Here is a 24,027-nt window from a genome sequence, read left to right on the forward strand (position 1 = left end):
TTGTGCTCAGGGATCAGCAAACTATAACACCCACAGCCTGGTTTTGTAAGGCCTGCTATATTTTCAACAGGTTGTTTTAAAAAGAAGATGTGACAGAGACATATGTGGCCTGCAAAGCATAAAATATTTACTATCTGGCCCTTTACAGAAAGTGTTTGCCAGCCTAAAGATGGTTAAAGAGAGTCCCTGTAACTCTGGAAGCTCCCAATCCAAATAGGAAGTAAACACAAACATTTTAAAAGTCTGCCTCAAGAGGCAAAATGTGGTTAGTGATGTTATTATAAAGATTTAAACAAGAATCCCAAGGGGGCCAGGCGTGGTGGCTCACGCCTATAATCCCAATACTTTGGGAGGTTGATGCAGGAGGATCGCTTCAGACTAGGAGTTTGAGACCAGCTCATCAACATAGTGAGACCTGGTCTCTTAAAAATAAATTTTTTTTTAAATTAGCTGGGCATGGTGGCACATGCCTGTAGTCCCAGCTACTTGGGAAGCTGAGGTAGGATTGCATGAGCCCAGGAGTCCAAAGCTACAGTGAACTAGGATCATGCCATTGCACTTCAGCCTGGGCAACAGAGCAAGACCATGTCTCAGAAAAAAAAAAAAAAAAAAAAGGAACCCCAAGGGATTGGAGGTTGTAGTCATTCCAGCCAGAAAACTTAGAAGAAATGGCATTTGAACTGGTTTTGAAAAAGTTGTAAAGTGACCAGACATCTTAGGTATAGAAATCTGCACACCCGGAGTACTTGGCAGGTGATGATAAAAATACTTGCCCATGACATGCCAAGATACCAGAACTCCTGGGCATTATTTTTCCTTCTACCTCTTATTTGCTGAATTATGTAGAAGAGTGCATCAAAACATCTGCTTCTTAGTTTAGCCTTTAGTCAGTTGTGAATAAAAAATTGGTTCTGATAGTTATCTTGTATTTTTCAAGTGAATCAAAAACAAATCTGATAGAAGGTGCTTCAGTGCAAGTATTTTTTAAGCTGTAAAAATGTGAAAATGGTAGTGCTTTAGTTAAATAAACCTTGCATTTTGTATTCAGTCTTAGCTGTCATTGGATTGGCAAAACTGAAAACCAATGTTTACATTCACAGTAATTGCAATTTTTTTTTTTTTTGATACGGAGTTTTACTCTTGTCACCTAGGCTGGAGTGCAGTGGCACCATCTCAGCTCACTGCAACCTCCACCTCCCAGGTTCAAGCGATTCTCCTGCCTCAGCCTCTTGAGTAGCTGGAATTACAGGCGCCCACCACCATGCCTGGCTAATTTTTTGTATTTTTAATATAGATGGGGTTTCACTATGTTGGCCAGGCTGGTCTCGAACTCCTGACCTCGTGATCTGCCCGCCTGGGCCTCCTAAAGTGCTGGGATTACAGGCATGAGCCACCACTCCTGGACAGGTTTCTTATTTTTAGGAATTCAGCATGTAATTTTATAATGCATTTGCATTAATTTGGGAGAAAAAATGAAACCATGCTTTTGAAGAATATTGGCAAAAGTTGTCAAGTTAAGATAGAATTGCTTGTTAGGAAACTTTTTAATTGAATTGAGGAAATGACACAAGATTGGCATTGTTATTACTCAACCCTTGATTGTAAACAGTGCCAAAAATATAATAACACTACCATGAAAGATTTATATTTTGTAAATAAAGCACACAGAAAAATATTAAACTACATTGGGAGATGCATTTTCTGCCAACATAATTAAGAATATTACAGTTAAATAATCAAATATTTGGATATTGAGGAATTTTATTCTCAAAGAGAAAAAAGGATACTTTATGTGGATTGAAAAATATTCCAGACACCAAAAATAAAAGCAGAGGAGGCATAAAGATTCCCTGATTTTACAGTTTGTGTAGAATAGCATCCATTGTATGAATAATGAATATTATGTCTATATTCATGACATTTTAAAAAAATCTGATAATAGCTTCAAGCTGTTTCTTTTTCTGAATATCATTAATATTAATATATAATCATTAAACTAATTAATGTGTATGTGGGCAAATCACTGTTCCCTATTCTATTGTGGATATATAATTGAAATTAAATGTTTCTCATTTGAATAAGTGAAATCTGTTCTTTGAACATTTTTCTTAGCCTGAAAAGAATATATATTAATGATAAGTAGCAACTTTGGTTTCTTTGTTATACGTTGGTGCAGATATTTTGGTTGGCATTGATTTTATATTAAAAATATATATATATTTTATCGCATTTTCAGTTGTTTGATAAAAAGACTTCTACTATAATAACTATAATATACCCTTAAATATTTATCAGTACATATTCCTCTGTATTTTAGTAGTGGAATTATCTATGTAATTTAGTGAAAACAGGAGTAACCATAGATGCATAAAAAAACACATCTGTAAATTATTGCATTTGCCATCTTTTATTAAAGACTGCCTTGCAATTCTGTTTCACGGAAATGAATTACCAGTAGGTCTTTAGAATATGCTAAGATGACGAAAAGGGAAGAAGGAATCCTTCTCAAAAGATTTGAATGTAGTCTTTGAGTTGTAGCTAAAGAATAGTCTGAACCCTCTATCTACTCATGTCATTCTTTAAAAATAGTGGAAAGAAATGGTTCCAAAAGCTATATTTTGAAGCTATTATCTGTTGTCAAGGGCAAACTAGCATTTTAAAGCTATTGCTTTGATATGGTTTAGCTTTGTGTCCCCACCCAAACCTCATCTTGAATTATAACCCCGAGGTGTTAAGGGAAGAACCTGATGGAAGGTGATTGAATCATGGGGGCAGTTTCCCCCATGCTGTTCTTGGTGAGTTCTCACACACTTCGTAAGCATCTGGCATTTCCCCTGCTCTCACTTCTCTCACCTGCCACCATGTAAGACATGCCTGTTTTGCCTTCCACCATGATTGTTAAGTTTCCTGAGGCCTCCCCAGCCATGTGAAACTGTGAGTCAATTAAACCTCTTTTCTTTATAAATTACCTAGTCTTGGGTATGTCTTCATAGCAGCGTGAAAATGGACTAATACATGCATTTTGGTAAAACAGTATGTTATTATCCAGTTTCATGTTTAATTAGTTTAATTTAAATTAATCAAATGCCATTTTGTATTAGGGGCCACAGGTAAGAGAAACTCACAGAAAAGGACTGTTGAATTTGTGGATTTTTAAAGGCCATTGCTGTCTCCTTTCCTGCCTCCTCTCTATATTTAGGCTAGTGACTACCAGAAAGAAATAGGAAGATAAAAGCTCACACTTAAAACAAACAAACAAATGAACAAACTTATTTTACAGTCTTTTATCAATGGAGTATGAGACAACATATTTTTGCAAAGTACCGCTCCATTTCCTAATTCAAAAAGGAGATTTGGACACAGTTTTCCCTGGCAGCACTGAAATAAGAATTTGCTTTCTCTCAGTGGCCATATAGAACAGTGAGAATAATGCAGTCAACTCTCTAAATTAATTTAAAGAAATATAATTGTAGATAGTTTGAAATGGTAAATATTCAAAAAATTAATTTTCCTTCACTTTGGACAGTTGTATGCCATGCTATTGTAGGTTAACCCTATTACCGGAAAGGGGGTCCCAATCCAGACCCCAAGAGAGGGTTCTTGGATCTCACACGAGAATTTGGGGCAAGTCCATAGAGTAAAGTGAAAGCAAGTTTATTAGTAAAGTAAAGGAATAAAGAATGGCTACTCCATACGCAGAGCAGCCCTGAGGGCTGCTGGTTGCCCATTTTTATGATTATTTCTTGTTACATGCTAAACAGAAGGTAAATTATTCATGAATTTTCTGGGAAAGGGGTGGGCAATTCACGGAACTGAGGGTTCCTTCCCATTTTAGACCATATAGGGGTAACTTCATGATGTTGCCATGGCATTTGTAAACTGTCAGTGATGCTGGTAGGAGTGCCTCTTAGCATGCTAATGTATTATAATTAGCATATAATGAGCAGTGAGGATGACCAGAGGTCACTTTCCTCACCATCTTGGTTTTGATGGGTTGTGGCTGGCTTCTTTATGCAAGTTGTTTTATCAGCAAGGTCTTTATGACCTGTATCTTGTGCTGACCTTCTGTCTTATACTGTGATTTAGAATACCTGACCTCCTGGGAATGCAGCCCAGTAGGTCTTAGCCTCATTTTACCCAGCCCCTATTCAAGTTGGAGTTGCTCTGGTTCAGATGCCTCTGACAACTCCAGAGTAGAGAAGTGGTGAACAGAGGCCACAGAAATGATGAGCAGTCTACCTACCATGTGGAGAAGACACCTCAGAAATGGAGAGATTTTATATTTTTGTTGCATGATGGTAAACAGCTGTAACCACCAGCTTGGCCTTTTTGGCAGCTGGCTTTATTTAGCATTTTAAGCTTTAAGTTTGCCTCTGGTGCCTGGAATTGTTCAATTAAAATTTTAAATTTATTCTTATCATCCTCTAACACAAAGCTTACTTATACAATACCAAATCTAGCCTGAGACACTTGTTCTTGAATCGATTCTTTTTTAAATAATAAGTTCAATATGAAATAAATCTCTGCTGAAATGAAAGAAAGCACCCATTATCATGGAACTGTGGTTCCTGAAAGCTACTTAGGTAGGTTAATAGTTGAGGCCTATTAATGGATATGCCATATTATTACATTAAAGCCATTCTCAATGAAGGATTAAAGTTGTTAGTTTTAAGAGTTGTTTTTGTTTTGTTAAGAACAGTTTGTACAATGATTGATTTTTGTCAAAGAATTGAAAATGCCATCTAATACAGGTAGGGAGAGGAGGTTGATTGTCAGTTTGATTTATTTTAAGTCTTAAAAGTTCATCAATTAGCAAAGAACAAGAAACTGTTTTTTTAAGAGGGCAAATTTTATGTATCTGTTTACCATGAAAGAGAACTTAAGAGAAGCTGTATTTCCACTTTTATCAAATTAGAACCTTTATGTCAATATTAACCAGAAAATCCTTAGTTACAAACTTGAAAACATCTATACTTAAGGACAGTTGTTCTGTTCATTCAAACAGAACAAGTTTCTTCCCGGGTTGAGAAGTCTTAGGTAACCTGTGACTCATGCTTTAATTTTAAACTACTTCTTCATATGGCCTTTCAGTTGAACTAAAAAGGCCTTAGATTTAGTAGAATGCACTCTTTGTGTTTCTAATTTGTGATAAGTTTGGCCTTTGTTAGTTGGTTTGAGGTTTCCTTGAATCATTCCAGGACTAGCCCTCTCTTTAGTCAAAGAGAAAACCTTTTCCCATCCTTAATAATATTTACCAGTTACTAGGATATCATCCTTTTTTACTTTTAATCTTTAAAGAGTTTTTCTCAGTTATTCTTTCCAGAAAATCACATGGTGAGGTATCATTATTTTTAATTAACATAGAACTGAAGAAAAAAAGAGAGATTGTGTTAATTGGACAGTAGTGTTAGGGATCAGAATTTTCTGGATTTAATTACATTTGTATCATATTGTCATTTTGGTGATGCCAAATCTGTTTATTTAGCATAATTTCCTTTAAATAAAACTTTTAAGTTTAAAGCAATGAACACCTATTGCTGAAAAACCCAGAAAGTACAGAAAATCCAAAAATAAAAATACCACTTAAATATATATGTGCATATCTATATGTATTCTTTTTGGTCGGTTTTGAATGAATATATTTTTAAATATTAGAGTTTATTTCTTAGAGCAGTTTTAAGCTTATAGAAAAATTGAACAGAAAATAAGAGTTCCCCTATATACCCCCCACTCCCCCTACCCCCTGCACCAAGTTCCTGCCATGACTTATTCTCCCCAACCTTTTTAAGAGAGTCCCACTCTGTTGACCAAACTGGAGTGCAGTGGTGCGATCATAGCTCACTGCAGCCTTGAACTCTTGGGCTCAAGCAGTCCTCCCACCTCAGCCACCTGAGTAGCTGGGACTATAGGTGTGCTACCATGCCTTGCTAAGTTTTAAATTTTTTGTAGAGACAGGTCTTGCTATGTTGCCCAGGCTGGTCATGAACTCCTGGCTTGAAGCAGTTCTTTTGCCTGGGTTTCCCAGTGCACTGGGATTACAGGCATGAGCCACCATGCCTAACCCTCTATTATTAATATTTGTATTGGCATGGTATATTTGTCATAATCAGTGAAGTGATATTGATATATTATTAACTGAAATCCATAGTTCACATTAGGGTTCACTTTGTGCTGTACAATTCTCTTGCTTTTGCCAAATGCATAATGTCATTTATTCACTGTAGCATAATCATACAGAAGTTTCACTGTCCTAAAAATCTCATGCTCCACTTATTTATCCCTCCCCACCTGCCTTGCCCCTTAACCCCTGGCAAACTAATCTTTTAAATCTCCCCAATTTTGCTTTTTCCAGATGTCATATAGTTGGAATCATACATTATGTGTTTTTTTTCTGACTGGCTTTTGTTTTTTTTAAGGTTCCTGCATGTCTTTTTTGTAACTTTACAGCTCATTTCTTTTTATTGCTGAATTGTACTGTATTATATGGATGCATCACAGTTTATTTATCCATTTAACAACAGTTAGTTGGTGCTGGAACTGGACATCCACATGCCAAAAAAAAAAAAGGCAGGGGAGTTGGGATTAGACACTGACCTTATACCTTTCACAAAAATGAACTCAATATGGATCATAGATGACATCTTGATTGCTTCCAATTTTTTGGCAATTTTGAATAAATCTAATGTAAATATTTGTGTGCAGGTGTGTGAGTGGGCATACATTTTCAACTCACTTGGGTAAGCCGTAGCAGTGAGATTGCTGGATCATATGGCAAAACTATGTTTAGCTTTGTAAGAAACTGCCAAATTATCTTCCAAAACGGCTGTCTATCTAGGCTGTTATAACAAAATATAAACTGGGTAGTTTAAACAACATACAGTTTTGGTGAGGGCCTTCTTCCTGGTGTTTACCTTCGCATCGTGGAGAGAGAAAATTCTGTGTCTCTTCCTCTTCTTCTGAGACCACCAATTCCATCATGGGAACTCTACCTTCATTACCTCATGTAACTTAATTACCTCCCAAAGGCCCCATCTCCTCATACCATCACATTGGAAGTTAGGACTTCAACATATGAATTTGAGGGGAGAGGAGGGACTCAAACATTCAGTCCATAACAGTGATTATACCATTTGGCATTTGCAGCAGCAATGAATGAGAGTTCCTATTTCTTCACATCTTCCCCAGCATTTGGTGTTGTCACTATTTCAGATTTTAGCCATTCTAATAGATATGTGGTAGTATTCTGTTTTAATTTGCAATTCACTAGTGCCATACAGTGTTGAGAATCATTTCATATGCTTGTTTGTCATCTGTACATCTTCTTTGGTGAGATGTCTGCTCAGATCTTTTGCCCATTTTATAATTGGGTTGTTAGCTTTCTTACTATTAAGTTTTAAGGGTTCTTTTTATATTTTGGAAAGAGTTCTTATATATTTTGGTTATAAGAGTTCTATTTATATATAAAGTTGAGTTGAGTTGGATATAAGTTCTTTCATCTGTGGGTTTTCATTTCATTCTCTTAACTATGTCTCATAGAGCAGAGGTTGTTTGTTTGTTTGTTTGTTTGTTTTTTGTTACAGAGTCTCGCTCTGTCGCCCAGGCTGGAGTGCAGTGGTGCAATCTCAGCTCACTGCAACCTCTGCCTCCCGGGTTCAAGCAATTCTTCTGCCTCAGCCTCCCAAGTAGCTGGGACTACAGCCACATGCCACCGTGCCTGGCTAATTGTTGTATTTTTAGTAGAAATGGGGTTTCACCATATTGGCCAGACTGGTCTCGAACTCCTGACCTCGTGATCCGCCCACCTCGGCCTCCCGAAGTGCTAGGATTACAGGCATGAGCCACAGCGCCCAGCCGAGCAGAGGTTTTCAACTTCACTGAAGTTTAACTTCTCAATTGTTTTATTTTATGGATTGTGCTTTTGGTGTTATATCTAAAAACTCATTGCCAAATCCACAGTCATCTAAATAATCTCCTGTGTTATCCTCTAGAAGTGTTACAGTTTTGCATTTTACATTTAGGTCTGTGATCCATGTTGAGTTCATTTTTATGAAAGATATAAGGTCAATGTCTGGATTCTATACCCTGTTTTTGTTTGTTTGTTTGTTGTTTTTGCAAGTAGATGTCTAATTTTTCCAGCACCATTTGTTGAAATACTATCTTTTCTCCATTGGATTGCCTTTGCTCCATTTTCAGAGATCAGTTGACCATCTCTGTGTGGGTCTTTTTCTGGGATCTTCTGTTCCATTCATCTATTTGTCTGTTTTCCAATATCACACTGTCTTGATTACTTTATATATAAAGTAATCTTCAAAAAAGTCTTTGAAGTCAGGTAGATCAGTCCTCTTACTTTGTTATTCTTCAATGTTATATTAACTCTTTTGGGTGTTCTGCCTTTCTGTATAAACTTTAGAATTAGCTTATTGATAGCCGTAAAGTAACTTGTCAGGATTTCAATTGTGATTGTGATGAATTTATATATAAAGTTGAGAAAAATTGACATTGACAATATTGAGTCTTCTATCCATGAACCTGGAATAGCTCTTTATTTATTTAGATTTTCTTTGGTTTCTTTCTTCAGTTTTATAATTTTTGTCATATAGAGCTCATAATGTATTTTATTAGACTTTAACTTCTGTCATCCCTTTATCTCTCTCTCTCTCTCTCTCTCATTCTCGTGCTAATGTAAATGGTGGTGTGTGTTTTAAATTTCATTGCCCATTGGTGGTATATAGGAAAACATTTGACTTTTTTTTTTTTTTTGAAACAGAGTCTCGCTCTGTCACCCAGGCTGGAGTGTAGTGGCGTGATCTTGGCTCACTGCAACCTCTGCCTCCCGGGTGCAAGCTGATAATCCTGCCTCAGCCTTCCGAGTAGCTGGGATTACAGGCGTGTGCCACCACACCGGGCTGATTTTCGTACTTTTAGTAGAGATGGGATTTCACCATGTTGGCCAGGCTGGTCTCAAACTCCTGACCTCAGGTGATCTACCCGCCTCGGCCTCCCAAAGTGCTGGGATTACAGGCGTGAGCCACCACGCCCAGCCACATTTGACTTTTGTATATCAACCTTGTATCCTACAACCTTGATATAGTTACTTATTAGTTCCAGCAGGGTTTTTTTGCTGGTTTTTTTGGGGGGTGGAGGGGCAGGGGCAAGTTGCCAACTCTTGGGATTTCCTACATAAATGACCATGTCATCTGTGAACAAAGATAGTTTTATGTCGTCCTTCCCAATCTGTATACCTTTTCTTTCTTTCGTCTTATTCCATTGACTTCTGCTACTGACTGACTCCTTTTATTTTTAGTGTTACGTAGGAATGGTGAGAGGGGCCATCCTTGTGTTGTTCCCAACTTAGGAAGAAGGTATCAAGTTTCTCACCATTATGCAGTTTGCTAGCTGTAGGCTGTTTGTAGATGTTCTTTCTTGCTGAGAGTTTTTAATCATGAATAGGTGTTGGATTTGGTGGACTACTTTTCTTGCATCTATTGATATTATTAAATTATTTATCTCCTTTAGCCTGTTGATTTGATGGACTATCTTGATTGATTTTTCGATGATGAACTAGCACTGGATGTCTGAAATAAATTCCAATTGGTCATAGTGTATAATTCTTTTTTTATTATTATTTTTTTTTTATTGATCATTCTTGGGTGTTTCTCGCAGAGGGGGATTTGGCAGGGTCATAGGACAATAGTGGAGGGAAGGTCAACAGATAAACAAGTGAACAAAGGTCTCTGGTTTTCCTAGGCAGAGGACCCTGCGGGCCTTCCGCAGTGTTTGTGTCCCTGGGTACTTGAGATTAGGGAGTGGTGATGACTCTTAACGAGCATGCTGCCTTCAAGCATCTGTTTAACAAAGCACATCTTGGACCGCCCTTAATCCATTTAACCCTGAGTAGACACAGCTCATGTTTCAGAGAGCACAGGGTTGGGGGTAAGGTCATAGATCAACAGGATCCCAAGGCAGAAGAATTTTTCTTAGTACAGAACAAAATGAAAAGTCTCCCATGTCTACTTCTTTCTACACAGACACGGCAACCATCCGATTTCTCAATCTTTTCCCCACCTTTCCCCCCTTTCTATTACACAAAACTGCCATTGTCATCATGGCCCGTTCTCAATGAGCTGTTGGGTACGCCTCCCAGACGGGGTGGTGGCCGGGCAGAGGGGCTCCTCACTTCCCAGTAGGGGCGGCCGGGCAGAGGCTCCCCTCACCTCCCGGACGGGGCGGCTGGCCGGGTGGGGGGCTGACCCCCCCCACCTCCCTCCCGGACGGGGCGGCTGGCCGGGCAGGGGGCTGACCCCCACCCCCCTCCCAGACGGGGTGGCTGCCGGGCGGAGACGCTCCTCACTTCCCAGACGGGGTGGCTGCCGGGCGGAGGGGCTCCTCACTTCTCAGACGGGGCGGCTGCCGGGCAGAGGGTCTCCTCACTTCTCAGACGGGGCGGCCGGGCAGAGACGCTCCTCACCTCCCAGACGGGGTCATGGCCGGGCAGAGGCGCTCCTCACATCCCAGACGGGGCCGTGGGGCAGAGGCGCTCCCCACATCTCAGATGATGGGCGGCCGGGCAGAGACGCTCCTCACTTCCTAGATGGGATGGTGGCCGGGAAGAGGCGCTCCTCACTTCCTAGATGGGATGGCGGCCGGGCAGAGACGCTCCTCACTTTCCAGACTGGGCAGCCAGGCAGAGGGGCTCCTCACATCCCAGACAATGGGCAGCCAGGCAGAGACGCTCCTCACTTCCCAGACGGGGTGGCGGCCGGGCAGAGGCTGCAATCTCGGCACTTTGGGAGGCCAAGGCAGGCGGCTGGGAGGTGGAGGTTGTAGCGAGCCGAGATCACGCCACTGCACTCCAGCCTGGGCACCATTGAGCACTGAGTGAACGAGACTCCGTCTGCAATCCAGGCACCTCGGGAGGCCGAGGCGGGCGGATCACTCGCGGTTAGGAGCTGGAGACCAGCCTGGCCAACACAGTGAAACCCCGTCTCCACCAAAAAAATACGAAAACCAGTCAGGCATGGCGGCACGCGCCTGCAATCGCAGGCACTCGGCAGGCTGAGGCAGGAGAATCAGGCAGGGAGGTTGCAGTGAGCCGAGATGGCGAGATGGCAGCAGTACAGTCCAGCTTCGGCTCGGCATCACAGGGAGACCGTGGAAAGAGGGAGAGGGAGACCGTGGGGAGAGGGAGAGAGGGAGGGGGAGAGGGAGAATAATTCTTTTTATACATTGTTAGGTTTGATTTGCTAATATTTTGTTGAGGATTTTGCATCTACATTAATGAGAGCTATTAGTCTGTTTTCTTTCTCATGATGTCTTTATGTGGTTTTGGTATTAGTGTAATATTAGCCTCATAGAATGATTTAGGAAGGATTCCTTCTGTTTCTATTTTCTGGAAGAAATTATACAGAATTGGCATCATTTGTTCCTTAAATGTTTAGTAGAATTCACCAGTGAAACTATCTGAGTGTGGTGCTTTCTGTTTTGGAAAATTATTGTTTATTCTATTTCTTTGATCAATATAGAGACCTATTCAGATTACCAAATTTTCCTTGTGTGAATTTTGGTTGATTGGATCTTTCAAAGAATTGGTTCAATTCATGTTAGCTATCAAATTTGTGGGTACAGTGTTATCCATAATATTCCTTTATTATCGTTTTAACGTCCACGTGATTAGTTGTTGTGGCCTGTCTTTTATTTCTAATATTAGTAATTTGGGTCTTCTCCCCTTCTTTCTCAGTTAGCCTCACTAGAGGTTTATTCATTTTACTGATATTTTCAAAGAACTAGCTTTTCAGTTTGTTAATTTTCTCTGTTGTTTTTCTATTTTCAGTTTCATTGATTTCTTCTGCTTACTTTGGATTTAATTTGTGCTTTTTTCTAGTTTGCTAATATGGAAGCTTAGATAATTGGGTTTAGCTTTTTCTTCCATTTCATTATGTGTATTCAGTGCTGCGAATATACATTTAAGTACCACTTTTGCAGCATTCCACAAATTTTAATGTTTTGTTTTCATTTAGTTTAAAATATTTTTTATTTCTTGACATTTCTTTGATTCTTGTGTTATAAATAACACAAAGTGCTTCAGCTATCTTTTTGTTAATGATTTCTAGTTCCATTGTGGTTTGAGAGCATACTTTGTATGATATCTGTTCTTTTAAATTTATATTTGACCCAGCCATCCCATTACTGGGTATATACCCAAAGGACTATAAATCATGCTGCTATAAAGACACATACACTTGTATGTTTATTGTGGCACTATTCACAATAGCAAAGACTTGGAATCAACCCAAATGTCCAACAATGATAGACTGGATTAAGAAAATGTGGCACATATACACCATGGAATACTATGCAGCCATAAAAAATGATGAGTTCATGTCCTTTGTAGGGACATGGATGAAATTGGAAATCATCATTCTCAGTAAACTATCGCAAGAACAAAAAACCAAACACTGCATATTCTCACTCATAGGTGGGAATTGAACAATGAGAACACATGGACACAGGAAGGGGAACATCACACTCTGGGGACTGTTGTGGGGTGGGGGGAGGGGGGAGGGATAGCTTTAGGAGATATACCTAATGCTAAGTGACAAGTTAATGGGTGCAGCACACCATCATGTCACATGTATACATATGTAACTAACCTGCACATTGTGCACATGTACCCTAAAACTTAGAGTATAATAAATAAATAAATAATTTGTTAAGGTGTGTTGTGTAGGCCAGAATATTGTTTATCTTGGTGAAATGTTCCCTGTGAACTCGAGAAGAATGTGCATTCTACTGTGGCTAGATGAAGTATTCTATAAATCAATTAGATTGATGGTGCTGCTCAGTTCAACTGTATCTTTACCAATATTCTCCCTGCTGGTTATGTCAATTACTGATAGACAGGTATTGAAGTCTCCAAGTATAATAGTGAATTTGTATATTCTCATTGCAATTCTGTAAGTTTTTACCTTATATATTTTGACAGTCAGTTGTTAGGTGCATTATACATATTAGGAATAGTTGTGTCTTCTTGGATAATTAAACCTCTGTCATTATATAATGCTGTCTATTGCTGATAATTTTTTTGTTTTTTGTTCATTTTTTTAAAAACTTTATTATTCAATATTAGAGCTCAGGTAAGATATTGCTGATAATTTTTCTTGCTCTGAAATCTACTTTATTTGAAATTGGTAGAGCTACTCTAGCTTTCTTTTGATTTGTGTTAGCATGGTGTATTTTTCTCCAACCTTTTACTTTTAACCTATATGTATATCTTCACATTTAAAGTGGGTTTTTGTACCTAACATATAGTTGGTCTTCTTTTTTTTTTAAATCCACTTGGACAGTCTCTGCCTCTTAACTGGTGTATTTTGGGCTATTTACATTTAAAGCAGTTATTGATATAGTTGGGTTGTTTCTATAATTGTGGCTGTTTTCTATTTGTTGCCCTATTTTTGTGTCCTTTTTTATCTTCCTCTAGTTTTCTGCCTTCTCTGGTTTTAATGGGTCATTTTATAATGATTCCATTTTTTATTATGTCTTAGCATATCAATTATAACTTCTTCTAGTGGTTGCCCCAGAGCTTGCAATATATATTTACCACAAATCCAAATCCACTTTCAAATAACTTCATATATCCCTTCATGGGATATATAATGCCAAGACCTTATAACAGAGTATTCCGAATTTCTCTCTCCCATCCCGTAAAGCATTACTGTCATTCGTGTTAGTTATCCATAAGCTATGATCACCAAATACATTGTTGCTAGTATTATTTTGAATACACCGTAGGTAAATTAAGAACTTAAAAAAGATTTCATTTATACCTCTCTAACACTCTTCTTTATACATATTTGAGTTTATGATCTATATAATTTTCCTTCTCTCTGAAGCTAGCAACAAATTTCCTGTTTTGTTTATCTGAGAAATTCTTAATTATCCTTCAAAAGTGAAGGAGAAATACTGCAGAATGCAGAATTCTAAATGGGTGGTTTTATTCTTTCAAAAGAATTCAAACATCTTTATTCTATTCCACTCTCTTCTTGCTTGCATGATTCCTGAAGAGAAGGCACATGTAATTATTGTTGCTCTCTAGATAAGGTTCCTCCAGCCCAGCGTTTTTCAAAAATGTTTTCTGACTTTTTGCAGTTTGAATATGTTATTCTTAGCTGTAGTTTTATTTCTTTGGGGTTTTTTGTTGTTGTTTGTTTGTTTTTTGTATGGATACTTGATGTTCTCTAGGTTTTATAGATTTGTGGTTTAGTGTCTCTCATTAATTTTGGAAAATTCTCAGGCATTATTATTTCAGTAATTTTTTCTTTTTCTTTCTTCTCCTCTGGTACTCCCATTACATGTATGTCTACCTTTTGTAAATTGTCCCACAGTTCTTGGATATTCTGTTCCATTCTTTTAATTCAGTTTTGTAAGTTTATGTTCACATATCTTTAAGCTGATTCTTTCCTTGGTCATATCCAACCTACTACTGAGGCCATTAAAGGCTTTCTTCATTTCTGTTATGGTGTTTTTTTATTTTTAGCATTAAAAAAAAAATTTTTTTTCCTTGGAGTTTCCATCTCTCTGCCTGCATTACTCATCTATTCTTGCATGTTGTCCATTTGTTTATTATTAGGTTTTTAGCATATTATTCATAGTTAAATTCCCAGTCTGTTAATTGCAAACTCTCTGTAATATCGGAGTCTGGTTCTGAGGGTTTGTATCTTCAGACTATATTTTTTGCCTTTTAGCATGCCTTGTAATGTTTTTATTGAAAGCCAAATGTGAGGTATTGGATAAAAAGGAACTGAAGTAGACAGGCTGTTAGTATGAGGTTTTGTGTTTATCTGGCTAGGAGTTGGGGTGTGCTTACTGTAGCCATAGCTGTGGTATCAGATGCTAAAATTTCTTCTAGTGTCCTTGTTTTTGTCTCCCTTGTCTTTAGGCCTTTTAGAGACTCCTGAAATAGGCAGTTCTTTTAGCTGCAATTTCTCATTATTGTTCATCAGCCTTATTGATGTGATGGTATGGTTTGTGGGGAGGAGGAAGTGTTCCGTAGTAATATCATTAGGTCTCAGTCTTTTAGTAAACTTGAATTGGATATTTCTCTTCCCCCTGGTGGGTTAGGCTTTGATAAAACTCCAGTAGATTAAGCTCTGGTAAACTAGTTTTCCTTTAGGCCATGCGTTGTTAAGGATCTGTTGAGTATGAATTGAGCTAAAACGTGAAAATTCTCTGGAACTGAAGAAAAGTACAGTTATGTTTTATTATAATGATAGTAATCATCACAAACAGCTATAAAAAGGAATATGAGGCCAGGCGTGGTGGCTCACGCCTGTTGCCTGTAGTCCCAGCACTTTGGGAGGCCAAGGCAGGTGGATCACCTGCGGTCAGGAGTGAGGTGGGTGGATCACCTGAGGTCAGGAATTCGAGAGCATCCTGGCTAACACGGTGAAACCGCATTTCTACTAAAAATACAAAAAATTAGCTGGGCGTGGTGGCACATTCCTGTAATCCCAGCTACTCCAGAGGCCGAGTCAGGAGAATCACTTGAACCCAGGAGGTGGAGGTTGCAGTGAGCTGAGATCATGCCATTCTGAGATCACGTCATTCCACTCCAGCTTGGACAACAAGAGCGAAACTCCATCTCAAAAAAAAAAAAAGGAATATGAAAATAAGTTGGTTTTAAATGTAATGTTTAATTTTTGTAACTTCTGTTATTATAATGTGTAGAAATATTCCAAGTGAGATTCTTATAAATGAATTTCAATATTTATTTCAATATGAAACCTACAAAATTCTGAATGGAGGGACAGACATTCTAGCAATAATACATGCCTAGCGTAATTTCATCTGGCTCTGTACTTCATATAAAAATTAACCATAACTTCTTACATTACTGAATAACTAAAATATAGATTCTATAATGTTTATTGAAATGCTCAAAGATCATTCTTTGGGTCCAGGAAATTAGAGGCAACTGCCTGGAAAAGTGTACAGTAAAATAATAAAATTAACAAAAACAAGAATAATATCTCTTTTCCTGTCATGTACTATTTCGGTAGTATATATTTATGAAATAGTTGATGGGTCTGAGGCAGAAGACCTATGTATTTCTGAAGTATTGTGCAAGCAGTGAGAAGAATAGAAGTGTCCATGTAGCTTAGCAAGTATTTATATTCCCTTTTTGTAGGTATTTGAGGTCTTAAACTATTATCTAAGAAACTGTTAAAGTTCTTAAATAAAGGTAGAACCTGAGTAATATTAACGTTTTGCATCGTAAAGTAATAAAACTGTGGCATTTGCAAATCTCAAAAATTACCAAGAATGATGCTGTTGTGATGCTGGATGGTAGGCTCATCTATTGTCTAGGTAAGCAATTATTTCCTATAGCAAACTGTGGGATCCCTGTTAGGTACGGCACGTTATATTATTAAGTTTATTTATTCAATTACGCATTTATTTTGTGCTTTTTATTTGCCTGCAATAGTGGTAGTTACTAAGGCAACAAAATGAATAGGTTTATGTTTATGTCCTTGTTCCAGACTTATGGGGGAGACAGATACACATAAAAACATTTAGTTTGCTAAATGCAATGATTGAGATACCTCTGAGAGTTAAATTTCTGAAAATTTTAATTCCTGAAAGCCAAAGATTTACTGTACCACTTCTGTGTGGAGTACATATCAAATGTCAGGACCAGGGATACTAATTATTAACTCTCCACAGCCCATCTAATAGAATCTGTTTGAGGAATACACCTCTCGCTGTCTTGTGTATGTCATGTAAACACTCCCTCCCTTCTACACACACACACACACACACACACACACACACACACACACGCCCATGCAGAAACACATGCGCATTCACACCTGTTCCTAACCCTGGGAAACTAATCCTTTAGGCTGGGCTCTGCCAATCAAATTCCCTGTTTGGAGGTAATGTAACCTGGTAGTTGAGCTCTCCAACTCTGGAGTCTGACTGGTCTGGATTCTGACTCCTTCACTGGTCATCTGTAAGTGTACTTGCCCCATAGGATTGTTCTGGCAATTAAAAGAAATAATATTTCTAAGCATGTAGCACACTGCTCAGCACATGGTCTTAGTGTTAGAATCATTACAAGATAGGGACTCTAGTTTACATGGAGGTGAGACTAAGCTGTAAAATCTTGTAGACTGATGCTGATACCTACAAGGTGGGCTGTGAGCAAGAGATAAGTCACTTAGCAGAAAGGAGAGTATAGCAGACCCACCCAGACCCCACAGCCACATAGAAATGGGTAAGAATTGCAGATTTCTCATTGCGGGAAGATCAGTTATACTTTCTGCTCTTCATCTCTTGGCAATTCCATTGTATTCTTTCAGTAATCTTTCTTTTCATTTGAGCTAATTTGTCCAGGTTTTTATTCCTTACAACCAGTGAACCTTGACTAACACCGTTCTCAAAGAATATTTGCTGGTTTTTTTAATATAGGTTAGAGGAAATAATCATACGCAAGTTATGTTCCATGTAGTACTAACTTCTGAACTCCAGTATTCTTTATGAATTATATACTCTAGTCTAACCCAGCAGGTAGCATCATCAGGCATAAGTAATATTCTGTTTTTCCTCTTCTTATACTTTTCTGGTTTTTGTGGTATATCTACCTCTTATCTCCAATACTGCAAGGAAAAGAAATAATTTGTTGGTACACTAAGAAAATGCATCCTTTAGAGCCAAAATGTAACATAATCTGATTATGTTGTATATGTTGTTTCCTGTGCATTGAAGCCTAAGAAGAGCATTTTGGGTTATATCACTGATTCATTCCATTCACTACTCTGATTAACAGTGATTCTCAGTGACTTTGTAGGACATATGGTTGCCATCCATGACATCAAGGCCTGAATATTCATATTTTCCCCCAAACATATCATCTCTGACTTTCATATTCTGTTGTGACAATTAGTTCTGTAAGAATTTTACATATTGTATAAAAGTTTTATTTTACATGCTCTTAAACTACTTTCTTTTCTTTCTTTCTGTTTTTTTTGTTTTTTTTTTTTTTTGAGACGGTGTCTTGCTTTGTTGCCCAGGCTGGAGTGCAGTGGCTCAATCTTGGCTCACTGCAAGCTCCGCCTCCTGTGTACACGCCATTCTCCTGCCTCAGCCTCCCGAGTAGCTGGGACTACAGGCACCCGCCAGCACACCTGGCTAGTTTTTTGTATTTTTTTTGTTTTTAGTAGAGACGGGGTTTCACCGTGTTATCCAGGATGGTCTCGATCTCCTGACCTCGTGATCCGCCCGCCTTGGCCTCCCAAAGTGCTGGGATTACAGGCTTGAGCCACCACACCCAGCCTCTTAAACTACTTTCAATGAAAGGGTCCTAATTCTAAGATTTAATGAACACATTCTTGAACCCCCATCCAAATATTTGGATTTTTGTAAGCTTTGAACATACTGCCTCTCAGCGTTCATCTTTTTAGATAGAAGAGAATCATCCTATTGTCATTTGGGGGGATCACCACTCTTTTAAATAAAATGATTTGTCTTCTTTATTAGACCATTCTTTGATCTGCAGTGGTTGAACCACACATATTTATACATAACACATCATGTATGTGTGTCCAACTTAGTGATCTGTTGAATTAACTTTAAAATCATTTTGCGTCCCCTCTAAAAGTTCTTTCTCTAATCTTTTTAATCTTTTATAAATTTCACTGACTTATTATGTAATTTTATGTAATTTTACATAATTATTAGAAAATACGACTGTCACAGGACAGCTGATTCTCATTCTCTAAGGGTATTATTAACTCTTAACCATGAGCTTTAAGATAACTAAAATGCACCCTAAATGTGTCATACAAATAAATTAAATTTGAGATAAGCTGTCTTTAGCTATTATTTTTCTTTCTTTGGGGATCCCAGTATGAACCCACAATGACAATTTATGAAGTTGTTAAGCCACAATTCACATCCACTAATTGCTTTATATGGCTATACATGATGATGCATGTTTGAAGTTTATATCATTTATGTAAATTCCTAGATCTAGTACACATTATAGAGAAAAATCTGTATCTTACCCATAGGAACTTCTCTAGAGCCCCTCCTTTTATCATGCTATTTAAACTCACACCTGGAGTAGCCACCTCGCCTCTCCCTTTGTTATTCCATGAAGAGTCATTTTGATTCTCACTGAAACTATGATAATGGAGTGGGAATGGAATAGGACTAAAGATTCTGGAATCAGAATGTCTGGATTCAACTCCTGTCTCTGACTCCTAGCTGAGTGACCTTAAATAAGGTGCTTAACCTCAGCTATAAAATGGGAACAAGAGGCCGGGCATGGTGGCTCACGCCTGTAATCCCAGCACTTTGGGAGGCCAAGGTGGGCGGATCACCTGAGGTTGGGAGTTCAAGACCAGCCTGACCAACATGGAGAAACCCTGTCTGTACTAGAAATGCAAGATTGGCTGGGCATGGTGGCACACGCCTGTAATCCCAGCTACTCAGGAGGCTGAGGCAGGAGAATCGCTTGAACCCGGGAGGCGGAGGTTGCTGTGAGCTGAGATCATGGCGTTGCACTCCAACCTGGGCAGCAAGAACAAAACTCCATCTCAAAAAAAAAAAAAAAAAAAAAGGGAACAAGAAAGTACCTCATCACAACTTTGCGGATTAATTGAGATAATGCGTTGGAAACATTTAGTGTAGTACCGCGCATACAGTTGGTTCTCAATAACTGTTAGCTCTTAATTCCAGTTGCTAATAGAGAGCTGGGACAAGGAGGTATAAATGCAGTGGCTGTGTTAGAAGCATCTTATAGCATGGCTCATTGAGAAAAGGTGAAGTAGTATATGGAAAAAAAGGAGTCTGGCCCTTCATCCCTGCCAGAATCTTTATGACCTCAGATGAATATAGGAGTATGGTAAAATGATTTGGAGCTACCAGGTAAGATGTTGTGGCCTACTGATAAATAACTGTCTACAGGTTGAGATGCGTGTTACATAGGGTAGGTAAAAGCTCATTGTTTTATTGTCTGTGGTAAACAGCATGAATTAGATATACTTTGGGCATAAAGTGCTCACTGAAATGGGGTCCTTTCATATATTTTTCAGATAATATGATATTTTGGCAAATAATCTCTTCCTAGATCAAACTATAGCTGGCTTATTGAGAATTGTTCAGCAGAATCGACCCCAAAATAAAGAACTAACATTTTCTGAGAATTACTTTGTGTCAGCCATTGTGCTAAGCTTTCTACATGTAACATTTTATTTCATCCTTAAAATAACTTGATGAGTAAGATACTATTATCAGTCCCATTTTATAGATGAGTATGGTGCTAATATTAATGCCATTTTCCAGATGAAGAAACTGGGATGAAGTTAAATATAACTTCTTCAAGGTCACACAACTGGTAAGTGATAGAGGATTTGGACACCAGTTTTTGTGATTCCAAAGCCCATACTCTCAGCCACTACATGCTACAGTCAAAGACTGCATGCATAGGCATTTGCCTTAGTATATTTTGCTTGATGTGCCTCTCTGCTCCAGCCTCCAGCAAGACTATGGGTTTCAGCGATCTCCCCTTTGCTAAGGGCAGATAAGAGTGTTACCTGTCCTTAGTAAAGAGAATGAATGACCTTGTAAAACAGGATTATTAACCAGAGGAGTGTCAGTCCGTTTGGGCTGCTATAACAAAATACTATAAACTGGGTGGCCTATAAACAACAGCAATTTATTTCTTGCAGTTCTAAAGACTGTTGGCACCAACAGATTCAGTGTCTGATGAGGGCCTGCTTCCTTATGGGTGTTACTTTTTTGCTGTATCCTCACATGGTAGAAGGGGCAAACAAGTTCTCTGGGGTCTCCTTTAAAAAGTTATTAATCCCATTCATGAGGGTTTTGCCTGCTCTTATGACTTAATTACCTCACAGAGACCTCCTAATACCATCACCTTGGGAAGTAGGGATTTCAGCATATGAATTTGGGGGGAAAATAAACATTCAGACCATAGCATGGAGACAGACTTGAAAATGTTCCTGAAATAATCAGTAATAATCATATTAATTCATGTTGAACGGGGCTAGTTTGTACTGATTCTTTATAAATGTATAGTGCTAACTTATGTATGATTTTTACATATGAAACGTTTTCTTGCTGGAAGGTTGGTATGGTGTATTCTTTTAGAGCCTTAAAGTCTTGATGGAATGGCAGGGCTCTCTTGATTAAACTGGCCATACTTAAATTATTTTTTAAAAAATATAGATTCCAAAATGGCTGAACTAATTTACATTCCCACCAATGGTGTACAAGGGTTCCCTTTCCTGCACATCCTCGCCACCACTTATTATTGTCTTTTTGGTAATAGCTATTCTAACAGGTGTGAGGTGATAACTCATTGCAGTTTTAATTTGCATTTCTCTCATGATTAAAGAGCATTTTTTTCCATCTATCTGTTGACCATTAGTATCTCTTCTTTTGAGAAATATCTGTTCAGATCCTTTGCCCATTTTTAAATTGGATTATTTGCTTTCTTGCTATTGTTGTTTGAGTTGCTTATTATTATAGATATTAGCCCTTTGTTGGGTGTATGGCTTGCAATTTTTTTTTCCAATTCATGGATTATCTCTTCACTCTCGTTTTCTTTGCTGTACAGAACCTTTTACTTTGATTCAGTTTCATTTGTCTATTTTTGCTTTTGCTGCCTGTGCTTTTAGAGTTCTTTCCAAGAAATTGTTGCCCACACCACTGTCATGAAGCTTTTCCCGTTTTCTTCCTATAGTTGTATGGTTTCAGATCTTAAAGTCTTATAACCATTTTGAGTTGATTTTTATATATAGTATAAAAGTTCAGTTTCATTCCTCTGCATATCCAGTTTTCCCAATACTGTTTATTGAAGAGATGAGCCTTTTTGCATTGTGTGTTGGCACCTTTGTGAAAATTCAATTGACCATAAATACTTGGGTTTATTTCTGGGCTTTCAGTTCTGTTCCATTGGTCGATATGTCTGTTTTTATGCCAGTACCATCCTGTTTTGATTACAGTAGCTTTATATTTTCAAATCAAGTGGGTCTGGTGCCTCCAGCTTTGTTCTTTTTGCTCAAGATTGCCTGGACTATTTGGGTTTTTTAGTGAATTCATACATATGTTAGGATTGTTTTTTCTATTTCTGTGAAAAATGACATTGGAATTTTGATAGGGATTGTATTGAATCTGTAGATTGCTTTGGATAGTGATACGGTTATGCTTTACATCCCCACCCAAATCTCATCTTGAATTGTAATTCCCATAATCCCCACATGTCAAGAGACCTGGTGGATGTAATTGAATCATGGGGGTGGTTTCCCCCATGCTGTTCTAATGATAGTGAGTTATCACAAGACCTGATGGTTTTATCAGGGGCTCTTCCCTCTTCACTTGGCACTTCTCCTTCCTGCTACCTTGTGTAGAAGGTGCCTTGCTTTCCCTTCGCCTTCTTCCAGGATTATAGGTTTCCTGACGCCTCCCCAGCCATGCTGAACTGTGAGTCAATTAAACCTTTTTTCTTTATAAATTACCGAATCTCAGGCAGTTCTTTATAGCAGTATGAAAATGGACTAATACAGATAATGTGGACATTTTAATAATATTAGTTCTTCCAATCCATGAACATGGTACATCTTTTTTTACTTATTTGTCTTTTTAATATCTTTTGTCAATATTTTATAAGTTTTCAGTGTATGGATTTTCACCTCCTTGGTTAAATTTCCTCCTGTTTTATTTTTTGATGCTATTGTAAATGGGATTGTTTCCTTAATTTCCTTTTGGAATAGTTTGTTGTTAGTGTAGGGAAACACTACTGATTTTTGTATATTGATTTTGTAACGTGCAACTTTACTGAATTTGTTCATTAGTTCTGACAGTTAAATAAGCCAGTCACAGAAAGACAAACACTGTATAATCTCACATGTGATATCTAAAAACATTGATCTCATAGGAAGAGTAGAAAGGTGATAATCAGTGCCTGCTGCGGTCGGGGGATGGTGTGGGAGGGGATGGGGAAAGGAGAGATGTTGATGAAAGGGTACAAAGTTTCAGTTAAACTGTAGGAATAAGTTTTAGTGGTCTGTGGTACTGCATGGTGACCACAGTTAATAATAATGTATATTTCAAAATTGCTAAAAGAATTTATTTCTAATGTTCTGATTACAAAAGAAGGATAAGTTGGTGAAATAATGGGTATGTTAATTAGCTTGATGTAATCTTTCTACAATGTATATAAATATCAAAACACCACATTGAACCCCATAAAAATACATATACAATTATTAATTTTCAATTCAAAATAAATCAAAACAAAACAAATATGTAGGTTTCATAAAGTAGGATGTAGTATAAGTAATGAGTAAACACTAGGGTCTGATCTTGGCCGTTTTATTAACAATATTACCTTTGAGAATTTCTTTTAATCTCTCTTAGTCTATTTCCTCTGTAAAATGAAAGTTTGAATAAACCTTTGTTTCCCAAACTCTGAAAGATTACTAGAGATGATTTTAGGTGGCATATGAGATTACTTTAGGCAGTGCCTTGATAAAACATTAAAATAAACATTGAATCACATAGTAAGAAAGTTACTCCTTTTTCAATCTTTCTGATTACATCAAAAAGAAAGTCTCAGTTTGATATTAAGATATCTTTAATAGTTCTCTAACACTGGATAATTGTTTGGTTGTGGGGTTAGGGTAGGGGTGAGAGTGAACAGGTACTGTGAATTTTATACTCCTCAAGAGTTTCCACATGAGAGTCACACAGAACAATGAAAGTAAGAAGAAAAAAAGTTTCTACAGAAGCGAAATGAATTCCCTTAGAAGGAAAAAGTACAGAAATGCTTTTTTGCTCTTTCTTTTGACCTCATTTCCCTTGCACTTGGAACGAAATCAATGTGTTATCCAACTGGCACGTTTGGCAGGAGGAACCAAACATGTGAGGCACAGCTGTTTCTTTTCTGACTTCTCTCATGGTGTGGCCCATACTCAAGGCACTTCTCTTCTACCATGTAATAGACTT

At 38.0% G+C, this 24,027-nt stretch overlaps 1 protein-coding gene and 1 long non-coding RNA gene across 12 annotated transcripts in view; one reads left to right on the top strand and one right to left on the bottom strand.

Annotated features, from left to right (window-relative positions):
- The window catches only part of FUT8 (fucosyltransferase 8), a 450,735-nt gene that overhangs the window by 394,123 nt on the left and 32,585 nt on the right, over positions 1–24,027 (top strand). The window lies entirely within an intron of this gene.
- LOC107968187 (uncharacterized) lies at positions 15,233–19,179 on the bottom strand. The gene is made up of 2 exons (XR_001709203.3): positions 19,062–19,179; positions 15,233–17,036 (listed from the first exon to the last, which is right to left on the bottom strand). It is a non-coding gene; the product is annotated as an uncharacterized LOC107968187 (long non-coding RNA).

The sequence above is a fragment of the Pan troglodytes genome, chromosome 15 (assembly GCF_028858775.2).
Source record: "Pan troglodytes isolate AG18354 chromosome 15, NHGRI_mPanTro3-v2.0_pri, whole genome shotgun sequence".
Classification (NCBI taxonomy): Eukaryota; Metazoa; Chordata; class Mammalia; order Primates; family Hominidae; genus Pan; species Pan troglodytes.